The 23,074-nt window shown below is 44.7% G+C and overlaps 1 non-coding gene across 1 annotated transcript; it reads right to left on the bottom strand.

Moving 5' to 3' along the window:
- Nucleotides 1-809: 809 nt before the first annotated feature.
- LOC109769375 (uncharacterized) lies at nt 810-4,630 on the bottom strand. Its single transcript, XR_005771925.3, has 3 exons — nt 3,963-4,630; nt 1,881-2,153; nt 810-1,395 (listed from the first exon to the last, which is right to left on the bottom strand). It is a non-coding gene; the product is annotated as an uncharacterized protein (transcript).
- Between the last annotated feature and the right edge of the window lie 18,444 nt (nt 4,631-23,074).

Genomic DNA, 23,074 nt, shown 5'->3' with positions numbered 1-23,074 from the left:
TATGGCCAAAATAAAATGATTGTTATGCATTCATGATTACTACTCCCTTTCCTTTTTTTTTTTTGAGATAATTTATTTTTCTCTTCCAGCCAACCCAAGCGTTCGTACTTCACAAAAATATGTCTTTGGAAACCAGAATACTTTTTTTTCAAAACGGAGACAAAATATTTGCCTCATCTATTAAATAAGGAGGGAATAGAGAGTACTACAGGTGAACCACAATCACGGCATGACAATTACTCACACGATAAAATTACCCCCAAGCTTCCTCTAAGATTACCCCAAAGTTTTGCCTCTAAGATTATTTTAAGAAGAATCAGTGGTGGTGCACTCTTGTGGCGGAAGATCCGAGTGAGAAAGGTCATTACTCGTCTGTCAGGATTTTGCATGCTGGTTCTCTTGTCCCACCAATCTTCAAACGGAATCATGTGGAGGTGTCCATGTGGACAAGAGCCAACTTGTCAATGACCTAATTCCAAAGTCTAAGGGTGCAACGACATTTGAAGAAGAGATGTGCTCTCATTTCTTGCTCTTTTGCAAAGTTGATAGAGACCACAATTTTGCCAACCCCGCTTCCCCAACCTATCGGCGGTCCAAATCCAATCTTGTAGAGCTAACCATGCAAAGAATTTGATTTTTGGGGGCACAACCTTAAATCCTAAACCAGAATACTGGGAAGTGCACAGAAACATGGAACCGCTGCTGCACCAGCGGGCGCACCTATCAAGCCAAATAACCAATGGGTGCAAAATGTGGCGGAGCATACGGCACACTAGCTCAAAGCATCCGAAAGCACCGCGCGCGTACAGTAGGCACCAAAAAGGGCAGGCTACAGCCATCATTCATTCATGCAGCCACTAAATTACACAATGCGCTCCCGAGTAAACCATTTTGAGGAGCAGCCAAAATTTATTACCCTATCGACACGCTGTGAAAGGCGAAACCGCCTCTCTGAAACTCAGACGCAATCTTTCCGTCGCCGCGAAAATGCTGATCGCTACGCATTGTAAGAGTGAGGAGGTAAAGTTGAGAAATGCACAACACGAAGAAAAAAGCGGTGTAGGGTCAATTGGGTCAGCTGCCTTTCTCAAGATTCTCAGCTTCTCGCCGCTGCCTCTCTTTCGCCTCCTCCCGTAATCTGTCCTCCTCTCGCCTTAACGCTTCGGCTGCCTCTTCCTCGGCCTCCTCTCGCTCCCTGCGCTCATCCTCTGCGTCCTCTCTTTCATCAAGATAATCAAACTCCTTTTCTGCAGCCATAGCCTTCACTATAGGATCCCGCAGCTCGGATATCAAGCCTCCACCAACCTTGTACTCCTGCTCGTCGCCGACAAGGAATAGCCGCTGGTCAGGCCCTGTCGCCATCGGTATGTCAACAGCAAGCAGCTTCATGTCATACTGCAAACGAATTAGAGTAAGGTCAGAAAATTTGCTGTCATTGGGATAATAATACCATTCGTTTACTACTTTCTCAAGCAGGATGAGATCTTATATTAGCTCTCTTCATATACGTAGTATATAATACTAAATGAACGTAGTATATAACACCAAAACAAACTAATTGAATACAAACAATGAGTCAACCATAATGTTGTATGACAAAAATATCAACTTTCTATGATAAACTTTGTTCATTTCTACAGAAGGGCTGCCAAAAAAACTGACATAAGCACAAGATTGTGCATTAAGTTTGAAGAGAACCGATAATTTGATGGAAATTTTCTTCACTTAACTCTACCTTCGGAATAAATTGTTAAAAGTGTTCACTCACACACTAATGGTCCGGTACTTAATTATATGGTCCATGCATAAGTACCAGGCTGTTCAATCTAGAGTTACTGAAGTAGAGTTTGCTACAAAATAGAGAAGAACATTTTAAATACCTGTCCTTTTTTCTTCTTGACCTCAACACTTACAAGACCCTTTCTTTCTGATCCTTTGATGGGGAAGATAAGAAAGCACCGTTTGCCACCAACCCTGAATTTGAAGTCCTTTAGTTTAGGGCCTCCACCAGACATAACATATGCTCTGACATCAGTGCCAGCTAAGGGTGCACCCATGACTTCAAGGATTGCAGCAGAGGTATTGAGCTTTGTCATTGCAATTCTGTAAACCTTGTCAGGATTTATGGTGAACCTTGCACGTGCGTACATACCCTAAGACAAACATAGACAATAGAAATCATTTAATTTCCCAAAAACATGGCATCATCTGTCAAGAGAAGTTGCACTAAAAAGCCTAGATTATCAACTACACGCTATTACGAGTAATTAACATGACAATAAAACAGAGGATAAAACAATATGGGCCACCCAAAATTTGTGATGAGCTATATTGTGCCGCAAGTAGACAACTTATTGACAATTTGCCGGTTTAATAGTTCATGTCCCTCATATTTGTATACTCCATCTCTGCATCTCAACAAACAGAAGACCTTTTTCACCATAAAATTAATATCGCCCAGGCCATGAGCACCCAAAAGTTGAGGGCCTCTATGTTTCAAGGAATATTCATAACATTTCTAGGATGTAATCCTAAAGAACTTCCCTATGTGGGTTGTTTGATTTGTAGGATTACAATCCATACAATTGTTCTATGATCTCATCTGCACTCTATCTCATAGCAAAATTTCCATTGATTAAGACCTCCTGAGAATACTATGGTTTTCTGATGGTGCAATCAAACAGCATTTTAAGTCCATAGAACTCAAGAGGGTGCGAACCTGTAATCCTATATTTTCTCTATTCCTGCATTTTCAAATTCTGTGAATCAAAGAGACTCAAACTACTGTATCATCCATGCGCATGAAAAATGACAGACATGAATGAGCGACGGTATTATAAGCATGCTTATCCAGTATTTTGGCTCCGTGATTAACTGCTACTGATATTTTGAAACAGCATAGGCCCTTGGTATGTTGCCCTACATGGTAAAGCACAATGGGCATACCAATTCTCGATGAATATCCCACCAGGTGGATTCTGATTCATCATCCATTGTTAACGACAAAGCATTTACTTAATGAACAATAGACTTAAGCAATAAAGGGTGCAAGTACATAGGCAATGGCTCATATGGTTTTCGATGGTGCAATCAGGCATTATTTTAATCTCCCTAGAACTCAAGAAGGCATGACACCAGAATCCAACGTTTCTCTATTCCTGCAATTTTGTATTCATGGGAATCAAAGAAACCAAAATTACTACATTGCTCATGCGCACCAAAATGACAGACACATGAACGGGCGACATTATTATAAGCATGGCTATCTAGTTCTTTGGCTTAGCAATTAACTGGTACCGATATTTTGAAACATGGTGTAAACTCGGTTTGTTGCGCTATATGGTAAAGCATCATCTGTGAGGCCAGTAGTTGGCAACTTGGCAATTCCAGGGCAATCAGCCACTATCTAAGAACCCAGTACCAGTTGTCGATGGACATCTGCTTGGTGAATCCTCATCCATCCTCTATGTTTAAGAACAAACTGTATGATACAATGCATTTACTGTATGAACAATAGACAGTGAATTTGGTTCTTAAGCAATCCAAGGTATAAGTACATAACCAAAGTAATGGCTTGTTGCAGCTCAGATGCAATAGTAAATCAAAAGGAAAACTATCTTCACACTGATAGCACGGTAATATGGTGCGATCTCCACATTTCTAACATTGCATGGATCACACGCATGGATGCCAGCCCATCAGGGTGAAGTGTGGGTTCTTTTAGTAACAGTGTGGCAATTTTGGAAGCATGGCATATACAGCACAGTTTGGAAGGGAAAAATACAGTGGCATTGCAATCCCTACGAAATGAACCGCCTAGAATAACATTGAAGGTTACCCGGAATACTTCACCAAGCTAGATTGTGAGCATAGCCCCGTGGTGTTACTGGAATAGCGCTACCATTCGTGCAGTACTACAGTATATCTTATAGCTAGTGAGACAGAGAAGGGGAGCAACTCACAGCGAAGGCGACCATGGCGGTGGCGAGCGCGAGGAAGCCGTACTTGGCCATGCCCTCGGAGAGGCCGACGAAGGTGCTGGCGATGCCGAACATGACCCGCCAGAGCGCGATGCAGACGATGACGCCTCCGGCGCCGACGAGCAGCAGGTAGTTGCGCCGCCAGAAGGCCTCGACCTGCAGCCCCACGGCCTCCCGGTACCGCGCCGCGGCGTTCTTGGCCGCCTCCACCGGCCGCCCCAGCCCCCTCACCCCCTGCCCGAGCGGGGCGAGCTTCGCCCCGCCGCCGCCGCCGCCGCTCGCGAACGACCTGACCCCGCCCACAAGCCGCTGCACCGCCTTGTGCTGCTGCGGCAGGGCCGGAAGGTCATGCCGCGGCGGCCTCGCCTCGGGGCGCGCGGTGGTGAAGAAGCGGGAGGAGGAGGGGGCGGGAGGGGCGGGGAAGTGGCGGGGGACGGGAGTGGGAGGGGCGCGGGGGGAGGGGAAGGGGGAGGGGCGGAGGAGGAGGTGGCGATGGACGGTGTGCAGGGCTCGCCGCGAGGAGGAGAGCGCGGCCGCCGCCATGGGGATCGAGATCGGGTTCGCACCTCGCGGCAGTGGTGGGGGAGGGGACGAAGGAGCCGATGGAAGGGAAAGGGAGAATGGTCTGCCTAAGACTCGACTGCCTCCACCGGGTTGGACTCACTACTGAGAGAGTAAATTGCAAATTTGTTGAAAATTTGTTGGAACAAGAGGAGATTTACTGGATACAGCGTGGTCGCACAAATTGGCTATTGCATGGGATCGTAACACCTCTTTTTTCCATACTGCGTCAACATCAAGAAGAAAAAGGAATCAGATTAAAAAAAATGCTTGGGGACAATGGGGTTTGGGTGCAAGATACGGAGATGAAGGATTATATTAGAGGGTATTTTAAAAATCTTTTTACGTCAGAAGTCTCTCAACCAAACCCGGATGTTCTCTCTCATTTCAAAAGAAAAGTGACAGATGGAATGAATAATGCCCTTACGGCTCCTTATACATCAGAGGAAGTTCGGAAGGCTTTATTCGACATTGGTGATTTTAAAGCACCGGGTTCAGATGGTCTACACGCTGTCTTTTACAAGAGATTTTGGTCCATGTTGGGAGATGGCATGATAGAAGAGGTCCTCAAGGCGGTGAATACTTGTTCAATATCGTCAGGGTGGAATGATGCTGCAATAGTTATGATCCCAAAGGTTAACTCTCCGGAAAAGGTTACTCAGTTTGGACCAATTAGTTTATGCAATGTGATGTACAAGGTTATCTCCAAAATGATTGCTGCGCGATTGAAGATAATTCTATCAGATGTTATCAGCCCAACTCAGAGTGCCTTTTTTCCTAGAAGAATGGTCACAGATAATATTTTAATACCATATAGTGCTTCCACACAATAAAAAAGAAAAGAGCGGGTAAGGAGGGATAGTGTGCCATCAAACTGGACAAGGAAATTTTGCTCGAATTATTATGAAGATTAATGGATGGAGGGAAAAGTTGTTATCTGCTGGAGAAAAGGAAATTTTGCTTAAATCTGTTGTTCAAACTATCCCATCATATGCCATGTCTGTCTTTAAAATTCCTATTTTTTTTTGCAAATGAATCATTGACGCGATGTCGCAATTCTGGTGGGGTGATGAAGACAATCAGAAAAGGATGCACTGGATGGCGTGGTGGAAGATGTGTGTTCCAAAAGGACAAGGAGGAATGAGTTTTCGAGATATACATTGTTTTAATTTGGCATTGTTAGCTAAACAAGCTTGGCGTCCCCTGGATAATCCTGAATCGTTATGTGCCACAATCTTAAGAGCCAAGTATTTCCGAGAGGGGGATTTGATGAATGCAAGTTTAAAAAAGGGTCCTCTTTTACTTGGCAAAACATTATGGCGGGAGTGGAATCTCTCAGGAATGGTTATATATGAAGGGTCGGTAATGGAGAAAATAATGATATATGGAGAGACGCATGGATCCCGAATTGCGCCAATAGGAGAATTATTACTCCTAGAAAAGGGAATCTACTGACGAAAGTTTCTGCTCTTATTGATCCAGTCACGAATTTTTGGGATGAAGATTTGGTGCGACAAACACTGTGGCCAATTGATGCTCAAAGAGTCCCGGCGATCCCTCTCCCTATGCACAATATGCCGGACTTCATTGCTTGGAGCTATACTAAAAACTGGTTATTCACGATAAGATCAGCCTATGTGGAGAAATGGAGTAAACAACACAGAGGAAATTGGAATACACAAATGGTATGGGTAAAAGTAAGATCAACCCTATTTGGGGTAAGATATGGAAATTAGCTTGTCCGGCAAAGGTCAAAATTTTCATCTAGCGTACGCTTCATGGGACTCTACCTTGTCGGGTTACGCGGGCCAATAGACACATAAAAACTTCGCCAATTTGCCCAGCATGTCCGAACGGACCAGAGGATACTAAACACGTGTTGTTTCTGTGCCAATAGGCAAAAGAAGTGTGGGAAAATTTGGGGTTGTATGAAGTGGTTAAAAAAGCTTGTGTGGTGGATCGTGCAGGAGAGGCAGTCCTTGAAGTACTACTCCTTACGCCTGATCAATAACTTCCTATCTTGGTGAGGGAAATATGCCCTAGAGGCAATAATAAAGTTATTATTTATTTCCTTATATCATGATAAATGTTTATTATTCATGCTAGAATTGTATTAACCGGAAACATGATACATGTGTGAATACATAGACAAACAGAGTGTCACAGTATGCCTCTACTTGACTAGCTCGTTAATCAAAGATGGTTATGTTTCCTAACCATGGACAAAGAGTTGTTATTTGATTAACGGTATCACATCATTAGGAGAATGATGTGATTGACTTGACCCATTCCGTTAGCTTAGCACACGATCGTTTAGTATGTTGCTATTGCTTTCTTCATGACTTATACATGTTTCTATGACTATGAGATTATGCAACTCCCGTTTACCGGAGGAACACTTTGTGTGCTACCAAACGTCACAACGTAACTGGGTGATTATAAAGGTGCTCTACAGGTGTCTCCGAAGGTACTTGTTGGGTTGGCGTATTTCGAGATTAGGATTTGTCACTCCGATTGTCGGAGAGGTATCTCTGGGCCCTCTCGGTAATACACATCACTTAAGCCTTGCAAGCATTGCAACTAATGAGTTTGTTGCGAGATGATGTATTACAGAACGAGTAAAGAGACTTGCCGGTAACGAGATTGAACTAGGTATTGAGATACCGACGATCGAATCTTGGGCTAGTAACATACCGATGACAAAAGGAACAACGTATGTTGTTATGCGGTCTGACCGATAAAGATCTTCGTAGAATATGTGGGAGCCAATATGAGCATCCAGGTTCCGCTATTGGTTATTGATCGGAGACGTGTCTCGGTCATGTCTACATAGTTCTCGAACCCGTAGGGTCCGCACGCTTAACGTTTCGATGACGTTTATATTATGAGTTTATATGTTTTGATGTACCGAAGGTTGTTCGGAGTCCCGGATGTGATCACGGACATGACGAGGAGTCTCGAAATGGTCGAGACATAAAGATTGATATATTGGAAGCCTATATTTGGATATCGGAAGTGTTCCGGGTGAAATCGGGATTTTACCGGAGTACCGGGAGGTTACCGGAACCCCCCGGCAACATAATGGGCCTTAGTGGGCCTAGGTGGAAGAGAGGAGAGGCGGCTAGGGCTGGGCCGCGCGCCCCTCCCCCCTAGTCCGAATAGGACAAGGAGAAGGGGGCGGCGCCCCCCTTCCTTCTTCTCCCTCTCCTCTTTCCCCCCTCCCAAGTCCTAATCCAACTAGGAAAAGGGGGGAGTCCTACTCCCGGTAGGAGTAGGACTCCTCCTGGCGCGCCCCAAGGCTGGCCGCACCTCTCCCCCTTTGATCCTTTATATACGGGGGCAGGGGGCACCACATAGACACAACAATTGATCTCTTGATCTCTTAGCCGTGTGCGGTGCCCCCCTCCACCATAATCCACCTCGATAATATCGTAGCGGTGCTTAGGCGAAGCCCTGTGTCGGTAGAACATCATCATCGTCACCATGCCGTCGTGCTGACGAAACTCTTCCACAACACTCGGCTGGATCGGAATTCGAGGGACGTCATCGAGCTGAACGTGTGCTGAACTTGGAGGTGTCGTACGTTCGGTACTTGATCGGTCGGATCGTGAAGACGTACGACTACATCAACCGCGTTGTGTTAACGCTTCCGCTTTCGGTCTACGAGGGTACGTGGACAACACTCTCCCCTCTTGTTGCTATGCATCACCATGATCTTGCGTGTGCGTAGGAATTTTTTTGAAATTACTACGTTACCCAATAGTGGCATCTGAGCCTGGTTTTATGCGTAGATGTCATATGCACGAGTAGAACACAAGTGAGTTGTGGGCGATATAAGTCATACTGCTTACCAGCATGTCATACTTTGGTTCAGCGGTATTGTGAGATGAAGCGGCCCGGACCGACATTACGCGTACGCTTACGCGAGACTGGTTTCACCGTTACGAGCACTCGTTGCTTAAAGGTGACCGGCGGGTGTTTGTCTCTCTCACTTTAGTTGAACCGAGTGTGGCTACGCCCGGTCCTTGCGAATGTTAAAACAACACCAACTTGAACCGAGTTGTGGTTTTGATGCGTAGGTAAGAACGGTTCTTGCTAAGCCCGTAGCAGCCACGTAAAACTTGCAACAACAAAGTAGAAGACGTCTAACTTGTTTTTGCAGGACATGTTGTGATGTGATATGGTCAAGACATGATGCTAAATTTTATTGTATGAGATGATCATGTTTTGTAACCGAGTTATCGGCAACTGGCAGGAGCCATATGGTTGTCGCTTTATTGTATGCAATCCTATCGCCCTGTAATGCTTTACTTTATCACTAAGCGGTAGCGATAGTCGTAGAAGCATAAGATTGGCGAGACGAAAACGATGCTACGATGGAGATCAAGGTGTCGCGCCGGTGACGATGGTGATCATGACAGTGCTTCAGAGATGGAGATCACAAGCACAAGATGATGATGGCCATATCATATCACTTATATTGATTGCATGTGATGTTTATCTTTTATACATCTTATTTTGCTTAGTTTGACGGTAGCATTATAAGATGATCTCTCACTAAATTATCAAGGTATAAGTGTTCTCCCTGAGTATGCACCGTTGTGAAAGTTCTTCGTGCTGAGACACCACGTGATGATCGGGTGTGATAGGCTCTACGTTCAAATACAACGGGTGCAAAACAGTTGCACACGCGGAATACTCAGGTTAAGCTTGACGAGCCTAGCATATAACAGATATGGCCTCGGAAAACGGAGACCGAAAGGTCGAGCGTGAATCATATAGTATATATGATCAACATAGTGATGTTCACCGTTGAAACTACTCCATCTCACGTGATGATCGGACATGGTTTAGTTGATATGGATCACGTGATCACTTAGAGGATTAGAGGGATGTCTATCTAAGTGGGAGTTCTTAACTAATATGATTAATTGAACTTAAATTTATCATGAACTTAGTCCTGATAGTATTTTGCAAATTATGTTGTAGATCAATAGCTCGCGTTGTTGCTTCCCTGTGTTTATTTTTGATATGTTCCTAGAGAAAAATTATGTTGAAAGATGTTAGTAGCAAAGATGCGGATTGGATCCGTGATCTGAGGATTATCCTCATTGCTGCACAGAAAAATTATGTCCTTGATGCACCGCTAGGTGACAGACCTATTGCAGGAGCAGATGCAGACTTTATGAACGTTTGGCTAGCTCAATATGATGACTACTTAATAGTTTAGTGCACCATGCTTAACGGCTTAGAATCAGGACTTCAAAGACGTTTTGAACGTCATGGACCATATGAGATGTTCCAGGAGTTGAAGTTAATATTTCAAGCAAATACCCGAGTTGAGAGATATGAAGTCTCCAACAAGTTCTATAGCTAAAAGATGGAGGAGAATAGCTCAAGCAGTGAGCATGTGCTCAGATTGTCTGGGTACTACAATCGCTTGAATCAAGTGGGAGTTAATCTTCCAGATAAAATAGTGATTGACAGAATTCTCTAGTCACCATCACCAAGTTAGTAGAACTTCATGATGAACTATAGTATGCAAGGGATGACGAAAGTAATTCCCGAGCTCTTCGTGATGCTGAAATCGACGAAGGTAGAAATCAAGAAAAACATCAAGTGTTGATGGTTGATAAGACCACTAATTTCAAGAAAAGGGCAAAGGGATAGAAGGGGAACTTCAAGAAGAACGGCAAGCAAGTTGCTGCTCAAGTGAAGAAGCCCAAGTCTGGACCTAAGCCTGAGACTAAGTGCTTATGCTGCAAAGGAACTGGTCACTGGAAGCGGAACTGCCCCAAGTATTTGGTGGATAAGAAGGATGGCAAAGTGAACAAAGGTATATTTGATATACAAATTATTGATGTGTATTTTACTAGTGTTCATAGCAACCCCTCGGTATTTGATACTGGTTCAGTTGCTAAAGAGTAGTAACTCGAAACGGGAGTTGCATAATGAACAAAAACTAGTTAAGGATGAAGTGACGAAGTGTATTGGAAGTGGTTCCAAGATTGATATGATCATCATCGCACACTCCCTATACTTTCGGGATTAGTGTTGAACCTAAATAAGTGTTATTTGGTGTTTGCGTTGAGCATGAATATGATTTGATCATGTTTATTGCAATACGGTTATTCATTTAAGTTAGAGAATAATTGTTGTTCTATTTACATGAATAAAACCTTCTATGGTCATACACCCAATGAAAATGGTTTATTGGATCTCGATCGTAGTGATACACATATTCATAATATTGAAGCCAAAAGATGCAAAGTTAATAATGATAGTGCAACTTATTTGTGGCACTGCCATTTAGGTCATATTGGTGTAAAGCGCATGAAGAAACTCCATGCTGATGGGATTTTGGAATCACTTGATGATTGCGAACCATGCCTTGGGCAAGATGACTAAAACGCCGTTCTCCGGAACAATGGAGCAAGCAACAGATTTGTTGGAAATCATACATACTGATGTATGTGGTCCGATGAATATTGAGGCTCGTAGCGGGTATCATTATTTTCTGACCTTCACAGATGATTTGGGCAGATATGGGTATATCTACTTAATGAAATAGAAGTCTGAAACATTTGAAAAGTTCATATAATTTCAGAGTGAAGTGGAAAATCATCGTAACAAGAAAATAAAGTTTCTACGATCTGATCGTGGAGAAAAGTATTTGAGTTACGAGTTTGGTCTTCAGTTAAAACAATGTGAAATAGTTTCACTGCTCACGCCACCTGGAACACCACAGTGTAATGGTGTGTCCGAACGTCATAACGTACTTTATTGGATATAGTGCAATCTATGATGTTTCTTACCGATTTACCAATATAGTTTTGGGGTTATGCATTAGAGACAGCTGCATTCACGTAAAAAAAGGGCACCATCTAAATCCGTTGAGACGACACCGTATGAACTGTGGTTTGGCAAGAAACCAAAGTTGTCGTTTCTTAAAGTTTGGGGTTGCGATGCTTATAAGAAAAAGTTTCATCCTGATAAGCTAAAACCCAAATCGGAGAAATGTGTCTTCATAGGATACCCAAAGGAGACAGTTGGGTGCACCTTCTATCACTGTTCCGAAGGCAAGATAATCGTTGCTAAGAATGGATCCTTTCTAGAGAAGGAGTTTCTCTCGAAAGAAGTGAGTGGGAGGAAAGTAGAACTTGATGAGGTAACTGTACCTGCTCCCTCATTGGAAAGTAGTTCATCACAGAAACCGGTTCCTATGACACCTACACCAATTAGTGAGGAAGTTAATGATGATGATCATGAAACTTCAGATCAAGTTGTTACTGAACCTCGTAGGTCAACCAGAGTAAGATCCGCACCAGAGTGGTACGGTAATCCTGTTCTGGAGGTCATGTTACTTGACCATGACGAACCTACGAACTATGAGGAAGCGATGATGAGCCCAGATTCCGCAAATTGGCTTGAGGCCATGAAATCTGAGATGGGATCCATGTATGAGAACGAAGTATGGACTTTGATTGACTTGCCCGATGATTGGTGAGCCATTGAGATTAAATGGATCTTCAAGAGGAAGACAGACGTTGATAGTAGTGTTACTATCTACAAAGCTAGAACTGTCGCAAAAAGGTTTTCGACAAGTTCAAGGTGTTGACTACGATGAGAGTTTCTCACTCGTATCTATGCTTAAGTCTGTCCGAATCATGTTAGCAATTGCCGCATTTTATGAAATCTGGCAAATGGATAAACAAAACTGCATTCTTTAATGGGTTTATTAAAGAAGAGTTGTATATGATGCAACCAGAAGGTTTTGTCAATCCTAAAAGTGTTGACAAAATGTGCAAGCTCCAGCGATCCATCTATGGACTGGTGCAAGCATCTCGGAGTTGGAATATACGCTTTGATAAGTTGATCAAAGCATATAGTTTTATACAGACTTGTGGTGAAGCCTGTATTTACAAGAAAGTGAGTGGGAGCACTACAACATTTCTGATAAGTATATGTGAATGACATATTGTTGATCGGAAATAATGTAGAATTATTCTGCAAAGCATAAAGGAGTGTTTGAAAGGAGTTTTTCAAAGAAAGACCTCGGTGAAGCTGCTTACATATTGAGCATCAAGATCTATAGAGATAGATCAAGACGCTTGATAAGTTTTTCAATGAGTACATTCCTAGACAAGATTTTGAAGTAGTTCAAAATGGAACAGTCAAAGAAAGAGTTCTTGCCTGTGTTACAAGGTGTGAAATTGAGTAAAGACTCAAAGACCGACCACGGTAGAAGATAGAAAGAGAATGAAAGTCATTCCCTATGCCTTGGCCATAGGTTCTATAAAGTATGACATGCTGTGTACCAGATCTATTATATACCCTACACTGATTTTAGCAAGGGAGTACAATAGTGATCTAGGAGTAGATCACTGGACAGCGGTCAAAATTATCCTTAGTGGAATAAGGATATGTTTCTCGATTATGGAGGTGACAAAAAGGTTCGTCGTAAAGGGTTACGTCGATGCAAATTTTGACACTGGTCCAGATGACTCTAAGTCTCAATCTGGAGACATATTGAAAGTGGGAGCAATTAGCTACAGTAGCTTCGTGCAGAGCATTGTTGACATAGAAATTTGCAAAATACATACGGATCTGAATGTGGCAGACCCGTTGACTAAAATTATCTCACAAGCAAAACATGATCACAACTTAGTACTCTTTGGGTGTTAATTGTTGGAAATATGCCCTAGAGGAAATAATAAATGGTTATTATTATATTTCTTTGTTCATGATAATTGTCTATTGTTCATGCTATAATTGTGTTATCCGGAAATCGTAATACATGTGTGAATACATAGACCACAACGTGTCCCTAGTAAGCCTCTAGTTGACTAGCTCGTTGATCAACAGATAGTCATGGTTTCCTGACTATGGACATTGGATGTCATTGATAACGGGATCACATCATTAGGAGAATGATGTGATGGACAAGACCCAATCCTAAGCATAGCTCAAAGATCGTGTAGTTCGTTTGCTAGAGCTTTTCCAATGTCAAGTATATTTTCCTTAGACCATGAGATCGTCCAAATCCCGGATACCGTAGGAGTACTTTGGGTGTGCCAAACGTCACAACGTAACTGAGTGACTATAAAGGTACACTACGGGTATCTCTGAAAGTGTCTGTTGAGTTGGCACGGATTGAGACTGGGATTTGTCACTCCATATGACGGAGAGGTATCTCTGGGCCCACTCGGTAATGCATCATCATAATGAGCTCAATGTGACTAAGGAGTTAGCCACGGGATCATGCATTACGGTACGAGTAAAGAGACTTGCCGGTAACGAGATTGAACAAGGTATTGGGATACCGACGATCGAATCTCGGGCAAGTAACATACCGATTGACAAAGGGAATTGTATACGGGATTGATTGAATCCTCGACATCATGGTTCATCCGATGAGATCATCGTGGAACATGTGGGAGCCAACATGGGTATCTAGATCCCGCTGTTGGTTATTGACCGGAGAGGCGTCTCAGTCATGTCCGCATGTCTCCCGAACCCGTAGGGTCTACACACTTAAGGTTCGGTGACGCTAGGGTTGTAGAGATATTAGTATGCGGAAACCCAAAAGTTGTTCGGAGTCCCGGATGAGATCCGGACGTCACGAGGAGTTCCGGAATGGTTCGGAGGTGATGAATTATATATAGGAAGTCCAGTTTCGGCCACCGGGAAAGTTTCGGGGGTTATCGGTATTGTACCGGGACCACCGGAAGGGTCCCGGGGGTCCACCGGGTGGGGCCACCTATCCCGGAGGGCCCCATGGGCTGAAGTGGGAAGGGAACCAGCCCTTAGTGGGCTGGGGCGCCCCCCCCTTGGGCCTCCCCCTGCGCCTAGGGTTGGAAACCCTAGGGGTGGGGGGCGCCCCACTTGGCTTGGGGGGGAAACCACCCCCCTTCCCCCTTGGCCGCCCCCCCGATGCAGATGGGTTCCAGGGCCGGCGCCCCCCCTCCAGGGGTCCTATATATAGTGGGGGGGGGGAGGGGGGCAGCAAGACCACAGCCCCTGGCGCCTCCCTCTCCCCCTGCAACACCTCTCCCTCTCGCAGAAGCTTGGCGAAGCCCTGCCGAGATCCCGCTACTTACACCACCACGCCGTCGTGCTGCTGGATCTCCATCAACCTCTCCTTCCCCCTTGATGGATCAAAAAGGAGGAGACGTCGCTGCTCCGTACGTGTGTTGAACGCGGAGGTGCCGTCCGTTCGGCACTCGGTCATCGGTGATTTGGATCACGGCGAGTACGACTCCATCAACCCCGTTCATTGGAACGCTTCCGCTCGCGATCTACAAGGGTATGTAGATGCACTCCTTTCCCCTCGTTGCTAGTATACTCCATAGATGGATCTTGGTGATGCGTAGGAAATTTTTAAAATTCTGCTACGATTCCCAACAGTGGCATCATGAGCCAGGCCTATGCGTAGTTACTATGCACGAGTAGAACACAAAGCAGTTGTGGGCGTAGATGTTGCCAATTCTTCTTGCCGCTACTAGTCTTATCTTGTTTCGGCGGTATTGTGGGATGAAGCGGCCCGGACCGACCTTACACGTACGCTTACGTGAGACAGGTTCCACCGACTAACATGCACTAGTTGCATAAGGTGGCTAGCGGGTGTCTGTCTCTCCCACTTTAGTCGGAACGGATTCGATGAAAAGGGTCCTTATGAAGGGTAAATAGAAATTGGCATATCATGTTGTGGTTTTACATAGGTAAGAACGTTCTTGCTAGAAACATATACAAGCCACGTAAAAACTTGCAACAACAATTAGGGGACGTCTAACTTGTTTTTGCAGCATGTGCTATGTGATGTGATATGGCCAGAAGATGTGATGAATGATATATGTGATGTATGAGATTGATCATATTCTTGTAATAGGAATCACGACTTGCATGTCGATGAGTATGACAACCGGCAGGAGCCATAGGAGTTGTCTTTATTATTTTGTATGACCTGCGTGTCATTGAATAACACCATGTAAATTACTTTACTTTATTGCTAAACGCGTTAGCCATAGAAGTAGAAGTAATCGTTGGCGTGACAACTTCATGAAGACACAATGATGGAGATCATGGTGTCATGCCGGTGACGAAGATGATCATGGTGCCCCGAAGATGGAGATCAAAGGAGCAAAACGATAATGGCCATATCATGTCACTATTTGATTGCATGTGATGTTTATCATGTTTTGCATCTTATTTGCTTAGAACGACGGTAGTAAGTAAGATGATCCCTTATAATAATTTCAAGAAAGTGTTCCCCCTAACTGTGCACCGTTGCGAAGGTTCGTTGTTTCGAAGCACCACGTGATGATCGGGTGTGATAGATTCTAACGTTCGCATACAACGGGTGTTGACGAGCCTAGCATGTACAGACATGGCCTCGGAACACACGGAATACACTTAGGTTGACTTGACGAGCCTAGCATGTACAGACATGGCCTCGGAACACGGAGGACCGAAAGGTCGAGCATGAGTCGTATAGAAGATACGATCAACATGGAGATGTTCACCGATCTTGACTAGTCCGTCTCACGTGATGATCGGACACGGCCTAGTTAACTCGGATCATGTTTCACTTAGATGACTAGAGGGATGTCTATCTGAGTGGGAGTTCATTGAATAATTTGATTATATGAACTTAATTATCATGAACTTAGTCTAAAATCTTTACAATATGTCTTGTAGATCAAATGGCCCACGTTGTCCTCAACTTCAACGCGTTCCTAGAGAAAACCAAGCTGAGAGATGATGGCAGCAACTACACGGACTGGGTCCGGAATCTGAGGATCATCCTCATAGCTGCCAAGAAAGATTATGTCCTAGAAGCACCTCTAGGTGAAGCACCCATCCCAGAAAACCAAGACGTTATGAACGCTTGGCAATCACGTGCTGATGATTACTCCCTCGTTCAGTGCGGCATGCTTTACAGCTTAGAACCGGGTCTCCAAAAGCGTTTTGAGAAACATGGAGCATATGAGATGTTCGAAGAGCTGAAAATGGTTTTCCAAACTCATGCCCGGGTCGAGAGATATGAAGTCTCTGACAAGTTCTTCAGCTGTAAAATGGAGGAAAATAGTTCTGTTAGTGAGCACATACTCAGAATGTCTGGGTTACACAACCGCTTGTCTCAGCTGGGAGTTAATCTCCCGGATGACGCGGTCATTGACAGAATCCTTCAGTCGCTTCCACCGAGCTACAAGAGCTTTGTGATGAACTTCAATATGCAAGGGATGGAAAAGACCATTCCTGAGGTATATTCAATGGTGAAATCAGCGGAGGTGGAGATCAGAAAGGAACATCAAGTGTTGATGGTGAATAAAACCACTAAGTTCAAGAAAGGCAAGGGCAAGAAGAACTTCAAGAAGGACGGCAAGGGAGTTGCCGCGCCCGGTAAGCCAGTTACTGGGAAGAAGTCAAGGAATGGACCCAAGCCTGAAACTGAGTGCTTTTATTGCAAGGGAAGTGGTCACTGGAAGCGGAACTGCCCCAAATACTCAGCGGACAAGAAGGCCGGCAACACCAAAGGTATATGTGATATACATGTAATTGATGTGTACCTTACCAGTACTCGTAGTAGCTCCTGGGTATTTGATACCGGTGCGGTTGCTCATATTTGTAACTCAAAACAGGAACTACGGAATAAGCGGAGACTGGCGAAGGACGAGGTGACGATGCGCGTCGGGAATGGTTCCAAGGTCGATGTGATCGCCGTCGGCACGCTACCTCTGCATCTACCTACGGGATTAGTTTTAAACCTCAATAATTGTTATTTAGTGCCAGCTTTGAGCATGAACATTGTATCTGGATCTCGTTTAATTCGATATGGCTACTCATTTAAATCTGAGAATAATGGTTGTTCTATTTATATGAGAGATATGTTTTATGGTCATGCCCCGCTGGTCAATGGTTTATTCTTGATGAATCTCGAACGTGATGTTACACATATTCATAGTGTGAATACCAAAAGATGTAAAGTTGATAACGATAGTCCCACATACTTGTGGCACTGCCGCCTTGGTCACATTGGTGTCAAGTGCATGAAGAAGCTCCATGCAGATGGACTTTTGGAGTTTCTTGATTACGAATCATTTGACACGTGCGAACCATGCCTCATGGGTAAGATGACCAAGACTCCGTTCTCCGGAACAATGGAGCGAGCAACCAACTTATTGGAAATCATACATACCGATGTGTGCGGTCCAATGAGTGTTGAGGCTCGCGGAGGATATCGTTATGTTCTCACTCTCACTGATGACTTAAGTAGATATGGGTATGTCTACCTAATGAAACACAAGTCTGAAACCTTTGAAAAGTTCAAGGAATTTCAGAGTGAGGTTGAGAATCAACGTGACAGGAAAATAAAGTTCTTATGATCAGATCGTGGTGGAGTATATTTAAGTCACGAATTTGGTACGCACTTAAGGAAATGTGGAATCGTTTCACAACTCACGCCGCCTGGAACACCTCAGCGAAACGGTGTGTCCGAACGTCGTAATCGCACTCTATTGGATATGGTGCGATCTATGATGTCTCTTACCGATCTACCACTCTCATTTTGGGGCTATGGTTTAGAAACTGCCCCATTCACTTTAAATAGGGCTCCGTCGAAATCCGTTGAGACGACACCGTATGAATTATGGTTTGGGAAGAAACCTAAGCTGTCATTTCTAAAAGTTTGGGGATGCGATGCTTATGTCAAGAAACTTCAACCTGAAAAGCTCGAACCCAAGTCGGAAAAATGCGTCTTCATAGGATACCCTAAGGAAACCATTGGGTATACCTTCTACCTCAGATCTGAGGGCAAGATCTTTGTTGCCAAGAACGGGTCCTTTCTGGAGAAAGAGTTTCTCTCGAAAGAATTGAGTGGGAGGAAAGTGGAACTTGATGAGGTGATAGTCACCCCTTCCGAACCGAAAAGTAGCGCAGCGCGGGAAGATGTTCCTGTGGTGCCTACACCGACTGGGGAGGAAGTTAATGGTGATGATCATGAAGCTTCAGATCAAGTTACTGCTGAACTTCGTAGGTCCACAAGGACACGTTCCGCACCAGAGTGGTACGGCAACCCTTTCCTGGAAATCATGTTGTTAGACAACAGTGAACCTTCGAACTATGAAGAAGCGATGGCGGGCCCGGATTCCGACAAATGGCTAGAAGCCATGAAATCCGAGATAGGATCCATGTATGAAAACGAAGTATGGACTTTGACTGACTTGCCCGATGATCGTCGAGCCATAGAAAATAAATGGATCTTTAAAAAGAAGACAGACGCGGATGGTAATGTGACCATCTATAAGGCTCGACTTGTCGCTAAGGGTTATCGACAAGTTCAAGGGGTTGACTACGATGAGACTTTCTCACCCGTAGCGAAGCTGAAGTCCGTCCGAATCATGTTAGCAATTGCCGCATACTATGATTATGAGATACGGCAGATGGACGTCAAAACGGCATTCCTGAACGGCTTTCTTAATGAAGAATTGTATATGATGCAGCCGGAAGGTTTTGTCGATCCTAAGAATGCTAACAAGGTCTGCAAGCTCCAGCGCTCCATCTATGGACTGGTGCAAGCATCTCGGAGTTGGAACATTCGTTTTGATGAGATGATCAAAGCGTTTGGGTTTACACAGACTTATGGAGAAGCCTGTGTTTACAAGAAAGTGAGTGGGAGCTCTGTAGCATTTGTCTTATTATATGTGGATGACATACTATTGATGGGAAATGATATAGAATTCTTGGAAAGTATAAAGGCCTATTTGAATAAGTGTTTTTCAATGAAGGACCTTGGAGAAGCTGCTTATATATTAGGCATCAAGATCTATAGAGATAGATCAAGACGCCTCATTGGTCTTTCACAGAGTACGTACGTTGACAAGATATTGAAGAAGTTCAATATGGATCAGTCCAAGAAGGGGTTCTTGCCTGTATTGCATGGTGTGCAATTGAGCACGGCTCAATGCTCGACCACGACAGAAGATAGAGAAAAGATGAGTGTCATCCCCTATGCCTCGGCCATAGGGTCTATTATGTATGCCATGCTGTGTACCAGACCTGATGTAAACCTTGCCGTAAGTTTGGTAGGAAGGTACCAAAGTAATCCCGGCATGGAACACTTGACAGCGGTCAAGAATATCCTGAAGTACCTGAAGAGGACTAAGGATATGTTTCTCGTTTATGGAGGTGACGAAGAGCTCGTCGTAAAGGGTTACGTCGATGCTAGCTTCGACACAGATCTGGATGACTCGAAGTCACAAACCAGATATGTGTATATTTTGAATGGAGGGGCAGTAAGCTGGTGCAGTTGCAAGCAAAGTGTCGTGGCGGGATCTACATGTGAAGCGGAGTACATGGCAGCCTCGGAGGCAGCGCAAGAAGCAATCTGGATGAAGGAGTTCATTACCGACCTAGGGGTGATTCCCAATGTGTCAGGCCCGATGACTCTCTTCTGTGACAACACTGGAGCTATTGCCCTTGCGAAGGAGCCCAGGTTTCACAGGAAGACCAGGCATATCAAGCGTCGCTTCAACTCCATTCGTGAAAGTGTTCAAAATGGAGACATAGATATTTGTAAAGTACATACGGACCTGAATGTAGCAGATCCGTTGACTAAACCTCTCCCTAGAGCAAAACATGATCAACACCAGAACGCTATGGGTGTTCGATTCATCACAATGTAACTAGATTATTGACTCTAGTGCAAGTGGGAGACTGTTGGAAATATGCCCTAGAGGCAATAATAAATGGTTATTATTATATTTCTTTGTTCATGATAATTGTCTATTGTTCATGCTATAATTGTGTTATCTGGAAATCATAATACATGTGTGAATACATAGACCACAACGTGTCCCTAGTAAGCCTCTAGTTGACTAGCTCGTTGATCAACAGATAGTCATGGTTTCCTGACTATGGACATTGGATGTCATTGATAACGGGATCACATCATTAGGAGAATGATGTGATGGACAAGACCCAATCCTAAGCATAGCTCAAAGATCGTGTAGTTCGTTTGCTAGAGCTTTTCCAATGTCAAGTATCTTTTCCTTAGACCATGAGATCGTGCAACTCCCGGATACCGTAGGAGTACTTTGGGTGTGCCAAACGTCACAACGTAACTGGGTGACTATAAAGGTACACTACGGGTATCTCCGAAAGTGTCTGTTGAGTTGGCACGGATCGAGACTGGGATTTGTCACTCCGTATGACGGAGAGGTATCTCTGGGCCCACTCGGTAATGCATCATCATAATGAGCTCAATGTGACTAAGGAGTTAGCCACGGGATCATGCATTACGGTACGAGTAAAGAGACTTGCGGGTAACGAGATTGAACAAGGTATTGGGATACCGACGATCGAATCTCGGGCAAGTAACATACCGATTGACAAAGGGAATTGTATACGGGATTGATTGAATCCTCAACATCGTGGTTCATCCGATGAGATCATCGTGGAACATGTGGGAGCCAACATGGGTATCCAGATCCCGCTGTTGGTTATTGACCGGAGAGGCGTCTCGGTCATGTCTGCATGTCTCCCGAACCCGTAGGGTCTACACACTTAAGGTTCGGTGACGCTAGGGTTGTAGAGATATTAGTATGCGGAAACCCGAAAGTTGTTCGGAGTCCCGGATGAGATCCCGGACGTCACGAGGAGTTCCGGAATGGTCCGGAGGTGAAGAATTATATATAGGAAGTCCAGTTTCGGCCATCGGGAAAGTTTCGGGGGGTTATCCGTATTGTACCGGGACCACCGGAAGGGTCCCGAGGGTCCACCGGGTGGGGCCACCTATCCCGGAGGGCCCCATGGGCTGAAGTGGGAAGGGAACCAGCCCTTAGTGGGCTGGGGCGCCCCCCTTGGGCCTCCCCCTGCGCCTAGGGTTGGAAACCCTAGGGGTGGGGGGCGCCCCACTTGGCTTGGGGGGGAAGCCACCCCCTTCCCCCTTGGCCGCCGCCCCCCATGCAGATGGGTTCCAGGGCTGGCGCCCCCCCTCCAGGGGTCCTATACATAGTGGTGGGGGGGGGGGGGGAGGGCAGCAAGACCACAGCCCCTGGCGCCTCCCTCTCCCCCTGCAACACCTCTCCCTCTCGCAGAAGCTTGGCGAAGCCCTGCCGAGATCCTCCTACTTCCACCACCACGCCGTCGTGCTACTGGATCTCCATCAACCTCTCCTTCCCCCTTGCTGGATCAAAAAGGAGGAGACGTCGCTGCTCCGTATGTGTGTTGAACGCGGAGGTGCCGTCCATTCGGCACTCGGTCATCGGTGATTTGGATCACGGCGAGTACGACTCCATCAACCCCGTTCATTGGAACGCTTCCGCTCGCGATCTACAAGGGTATGTAGATGCACTCCTTCCCCCTCGTTGCTAGTATACTCCATAGATGGATCTTGGTGATGCGCAGGAAATTTTTAAAATTCTGCTACGATTCCCAACATTAATCACATAGCGATGTGAACTAAATTACTGACTCTAGTAAACCCTTTGGGTGTTGGTCACATGACGATGTGAACTATGAGTGTTAATCACATGGTGATGTGAATTATTGGTATTAAATCATATGGTGATGTGAACTAGAGTATTGACTCTAGTGCAAGTGGGAGACTGAAGGAAATATGCCCTAGAGGCAATAATAAAGTTATTATTTATTTCCTTATATCATGATAAATGTTTATTATTCATGCTAGAATTGTATTAACCGGAAACATGATACATGTGTGAATACATAGACAAACAGAGTGTCACTAGTATGCCTCTACTTGACTAGCTCGTTAATCAAAGATGGTTATGTTTCCTAACCATGGACAAAGTGTTGTTATTTGATTAACGGGATCACATCATTAGGAGAATGATGTGATTGACTTGACCCATACTGTTAGCTTAGCACACGATCGTTTAGTATGTTGCTATTGCTTTCTTCATGACTTATTCATGTTCCTATGACTATGAGATTATGCAACTCCCGTTTACCAGAGGAACACTTTGTGTGCTACCAAACGTCACAACGTAACTGGGTGATTATAAATGTGCTCTACAGGTGTCTCCGAAGGTACTTGTTGGGTTGGCGTATTTCGAGATTAGGATTTGTCACTCCGATTGTCGGAGAGGTATCTCTGGGCCCTCTCGGTAATACACATCACTTAAGCCTTCCAAGCATTGCAACTAATGAGTTTGTTGCGAGATGATGTATTACAGAACGAGTAAAGAGACTTGCCGGTAACGAGATTGAACTAGGTATTGAGATACCGACAATCGAATCTCGGGCTAGTAACATACCGATGACAAAGGGAACAAAGTATGTTGTTATGCGGTCTGACCGATAAAGATCTTCGTAGAATATGTGGGAGCCAATATGAGCATCCAGGTTCCGCTATTGGTTATTAACCGGAGACGTGTCTCGGTCATGTCTACATAGTTCTCGAACCCGTAGGGTCCGCACGCTTAACATTTCGATGACAGTTATATTATGAGTTTATATGTTTTGATGTACCGAAGGTTGTTCGGAGTCCCGGATGTGATCATGGACATAAC

Source organism: Aegilops tauschii, chromosome 3 (genome assembly GCF_002575655.3).
Source record: "Aegilops tauschii subsp. strangulata cultivar AL8/78 chromosome 3, Aet v6.0, whole genome shotgun sequence".
In the NCBI taxonomy this organism is placed as follows: domain Eukaryota; kingdom Viridiplantae; phylum Streptophyta; class Magnoliopsida; order Poales; family Poaceae; genus Aegilops; species Aegilops tauschii.
The sequence above is the reverse complement of the archived record's forward strand: the minus strand, read 5'-3'. Positions and strand labels throughout refer to the sequence as shown.